The sequence below is a fragment of the Ixodes scapularis genome, unplaced genomic scaffold, assembly GCF_016920785.2.
Source record: "Ixodes scapularis isolate PalLabHiFi unplaced genomic scaffold, ASM1692078v2 PGA_scaffold4__175_contigs__length_147842914, whole genome shotgun sequence".
Classification (NCBI taxonomy): Eukaryota; Metazoa; Arthropoda; class Arachnida; order Ixodida; family Ixodidae; genus Ixodes; species Ixodes scapularis.
This window is the reverse complement of record NW_024609879.1, coordinates 8,058,728-8,063,902: the sequence shown is the minus strand read 5'-3', so window position 1 is coordinate 8,063,902 and position 5,175 is coordinate 8,058,728. Positions and strand designations below refer to the sequence as shown.

The 5,175-nt window shown below is 41.5% G+C and overlaps 1 pseudogene; it reads right to left on the bottom strand.

Annotated features, from left to right (window-relative positions):
- Positions 1–3,684: 3,684 nt before the first annotated feature.
- Positions 3,685–4,791, bottom strand: LOC120839745 (annotated as a pseudogene).
- Positions 4,792–5,175: the final 384 nt, after the last annotated feature.

Genomic DNA, 5,175 nt, shown 5'->3' with positions numbered 1-5,175 from the left:
TATAAATAAAAAGAAGGAAGACCAATCTTCATAAAAAAATCTAATATGGCAAAAAAGGTTATCTTGACTAAAATGTGTGGGATACAATTTTACAGCGTCTATTCCTGTGCTTACCCAATTTTGAGGCAAATGCCGCGACATTAAAACAAAAACGCCCGAGTACCAATAAAGGAAAGACAGAAAGGATATACCTACAACAGAAAAATTTAGGACGACCACGGGCAGGAAACTTTGGTGAGGTTCTCGGAGTGACTCCCTGCAATGTGCCCGTGCAGACCACAAAACAAGATCCATGTCAGAGCTCGCAGCCATAACGTGTTGCATACCATAAAGTTTCAGAAGCAGCTGCAATTGGAAGTAAAGTGCATTTCATTTTTCTGCAGAACGGAGAGTTTAATAGCTAACATGCATTCATTAGGTAATACTGTCAGGAATACGCCAACTTTTCAGTGCAGCACTATATCACCAAATTGTTAACCGTGCCGTGCAACACTAAAAGCCGGAAGCATTATTCCAAACTATCGCAGCTTAAAGTTAACAATGGAAGAAACTTCAAGCCATCCTTGTGAATTCAGTCCAGAAAGCAAGCCATCTGACCTTGTAGTTGGACGCCATGGTATGTCGTGCTTATAGTGACGTGTCACGCTGTTTTTGCTGCAATAGCTTGTGTCAAAAGTGGTCCAGCTTAAAGAGATACAAAGTATAGATGTTCATGAGTGGGGCCCTGGCCTAGTCTTCAGCTACATTGTGAGGTAGGTACTCAGACGTTCCAACCGGGATGTTTGCTGCCTGTAACCACGTGACGAGTTTGTGCCCAGCTATTGTTCGAGCTGAGTACATCGACAGCGCCATTAGTTGACAAGCAGTTTTATGAATGTTAAACATTACTGACTTACAGAGAGACTGCGTCTCAAGGACTAGCGACTTGGAGTACGTAACTGAATACTGATATATTAACTAAATGCAAAACAATTATCTGGCAGGGATTATACTTTTCAACAGGCTGGGTCAACCCCTCATTTAGTCAAAGAAGTCGATGCGTAAGAAGACAATACAAACAAATTTATGCCTTGGAATTTCTTTTGCACCCCCAAATGATGTTTTTGAAGGCAAGAAGCAAGGTACATGATTAAAAAAGTGCCTCAGCTGTACAAATGCATACGCAGTAAGGGCACTCGCCAAGCCTATTCTCCTCAGCTCTGTCCAGGTTAAGCCCAGTTAGAGTATGGAAGTACACGCTCACTGACAGAATGAGAAATGCAAGAAGAACCCGTACGAAACTGTCAGATATGGCCCTGATATATTTTATATACGGCCATATATGATAATATAAGCAGTCAAATATGGCCCTATAGCGCCATATATATGTTAGCAAATATGGCCAGATAGTGCGATATCAGTGCGCAGATACTGCCCTATAGGGCCATATAAGTGCGTAAATATGGCCATATATCGGCGTATGAAAGTCAAATACTGCTGTTCACATCATATATAAATAGGATATCCCTGATAATAATATATGGGCCCCGTTTGGGATGTATATCAGCTATCGGCCGTGTTAGCAAAGTCACATACTCCCGAAGACACTAGTTGATTTATCTATATTGCATGAGAGTCACATGTTCTGTAATTGGTTAACTATTGTTAACATCCTTAAAGTGAAGTAACTATTCCAGGTACAATTTTCACCAATTAATTGCATATTTTGAAGATTAAAAGTCAAAGTAAATTTTGTTGTATATGCTTGACGTGTGACAATATGACGAAGCAAGGTCGAAAAGCAAGTTAATTAAACAATGCATTTTAAATGTTTCCGCATGGGACATGTGAAGACAAACTCATCAGATGGATATTCAACGACTCATCTAGCAGACTTTCAGTTGGGGCGTATACATGCGGCATATATCTCCCCACGGTTTCTTTGATAACCTGATCAACACGGTCTTACCATCAATTTTTGTGCCGCTAGTGCCGCATGCTAATTACCACGAAAGTTATAACCACTTCAGCAGTATGGATTGCTAATTGTGTCGACCCACTGAAACAAGCTGATTGATTGAGAAAGAAAAAACACTATTAGGTTGACAAAAAAATTAGTCCCGGACGCCGCTGACGAAAATGTCCTTTTTGTTTGTGCTCATTGCATATGAATCCAACACACGGTACGATTCAATGCATTACTTACAAATTTATTTCCGGAAATATTTTCTCCCGCTTTTATCAGAAACGAAGGTTATCGCCCAAATTAACCCGTATTTTCTTCTAATTACATACAACTTTTTGAAAGAATTTTGTTGATTAATCTTACATGAAATCTGCATCCACAAAGGTAATAATGCGATGGAAGAAATTTATGTCATAACACAGCATCAAAACGATCAAAAGTTAATTTGGTACTCTTCAAACATTAACAGTTGGAATTACATTTGCATGCAACATTCCTCCTGAATAAATTTTAAAGAAAAACCGTGTCTTAACTGCACAACTGGATGTGATTCTTGAATGCATTCAAACAACTAGATACTGGTGTTTCACAGCTTATCAATTTTATTAATTCAAGAAATCACAAAAAAAGGAAATCACACAAAATCACAAGTAGGGATGGACATAGACACTCAAAAAAGCGTTCGTGAATACAATTATATATTGAGATAAATCTACTTAAAGGCTGCAATATATGAAAATACCAAGATATACCTTTACTTTTTCGAAAATTGGAAAAAATACATAGAAAGACATACACACAATTTCATATACTAAAATTGACTAAAGTGTATACATGATAATCTCAAGTCCAATATTAAACGAAAAGGTACATTAGCAGGTGGGGTAGAAATTAACAAAGCAATATATAAGGTAGTAAGAGTGCAGCAGGCGTCCCATAAATCAAGTCTCTCTATGGATGCAGACACACATCCCGCAGCTGGGAAGGCAGTCGACACCGTCTGCAAAAAAGGGCTGTGGTTGTTCCATATACCATTTGCCACCACAGCGATGATGTTTGCATCAGATTGGAATCGTCCCTTTTGAGCTGTCTATATAAGGGATCGAACAAATTAATGTCACATGGTGACATGTCAGGACTGTAAGCTGGATGAAGCAGAATCTCCCACCCTTTCTGTGCTAACGCATCCTGCACAATCCTAACAAAAGCCTACCAAGAGAGATATTTCATTTCCTGACATCCTCCCCGAAACACACACACCCAGTCAGTCACTGTTGCCTTTGATAAATATTTTGTCACCAAAAAATCGCCTGTATTTTGCGATGAATGTCGACTGATCTATACCCTCCCATTGTTAGAAACTGAATCACTGCTCGCTCACCCACTGCGAACAAATTCCTAATCATATCACATCAGCCATGTTGTCTATGGAGTCCACCACAAACCAGACAAGCGAGGACTTATTGCAGAGAAGGCACAGTGGGTAACCGAGCTTTTGGTTGCACGTCAAAAGATCCCCAGGTGGTCTAAATTATCAGTCCTCTGCTGAGGCATGTTGGTTTGTAAAACCCCCAATTTGCCAAAAAACGTTTGTGTCACGTGCACGGGGCTACGTGACACAAACGGTTTTTATTTGATCACACCTAAAATCATTTTACTAGCTCTGACAAATACCATAACAGCCTCTGTTGAGATATGAATGATCAGACAAGAGAGGTCTCGAACTGAGGAGACATGATTTACAAATTCAGTTCATAAGAGTTAGGAGAAATGCACTGAGAATCCAACACCTTGACACATTTCGTCATCTTGGGGAGAACAGGGATTACGTCCAAATGGTCTTTCTCCTTCAGAGCAATGATGTGTGGAATAGAAAATCCCGTCCCCTCAGGCCTGTACTGTACACCACTCTCCAGAAGTTTGTTAATAACCATGTACACTTGCCCAGCATACTTTGCGAAGCACTGAATTAATGCAAAAGTTCTCTCTCTGAACAACATACATGATTGTGAAATTGTTTCTTCTCTTCTGATTAATGCTCAACACAGAAGAAAATGTCTCTCTGCACATTGTGACTTTCTTGTAAACATACACATGCTCTCTGTTGGAGAGGAAAGAACCAAGAGCTGTCCTCACAGCTCCACTTGTCTGACATAGTCTGCCATGAAAGGCAATAACATTAGATGATAGTCTCGTGAAATGTAAATTTTCTAGCTTGCTAAGCACAAAGTCAACATGGAAGCGGTCTCTAACACGATTTTGGATGACACTGAGGGCATTGCTTATTGCAACCAAGCTCGCAAGCTGTTTCTTCACAGCTTGTGTCCCTTTCACAAGGCACATCAGTTCCCCATTTCTATTCTCAAGTACAAATGCTGAAGTAGACCAAAGTGGCCCCCAGTTCCTTACTGAGTCAGCAATGTGTGTGAACTGGTGAACATTAAATGTGCAAAACCGCTCTCCATACAGATTTTTAACACCATCAATAAATCTGAGCAACAGCCTCTCCGAAATATCAATGTCCTCTACGAAGACAGATTCAGACAGCAAGAGGTAAACTGCGCCAACCAGAAGGGCAAAATGATCAAGGTAAACATCCGGAGGCTTTGGGGCAAAGCACGAAATGAGTAGAACAAAAGCCAGCCACGCAGTTCGCTTGCTTTCCAATAGCATCTGTGTTTCAAGAAACCTGGGGTCCTGGTAATATAGTCCGGTGGCTTAATGGCCACTAATCTCTTATCCACCACCTCTACCTGACGGCCCAGGTACCATGACTCTCCATGGTACTTAGAGTCAAACCATAAATGCAAGAATGTTCTCACCACCCCGAGTAGAACGCAATGCATGTAGTCGACAACAAATAAGCTACTGAGTCAAATTCGACTATGAGGCTCAAAACAGTGGGACCTTTGAGGCCCTTCTCCGGGTGACCATTCTCAAGTGCCTCTGCAGCTTGCCGCCTGATCCGATGGCCATTCCTGAGGGAGTATGTGCTACCAGGCAGATAGATATGGACATTCCCTTTGCCTGGCAACAAGATGGATTTCCCAGGATGTTCACAGAAGGAGCAACCATAAAGACCATTGAACTTCCTTATCCCCTGAAGCAGTGTTCTCGCAGCTGCATCCCCGCAGGGGGCACCTGTGAAAGCAGGTGTTTGGAGAGTGGCGTCTCCACGGACTCCGAGCCATGCGGGTTCGCCTGCCCATGTCTGGCTGTGCGTGGCTTTC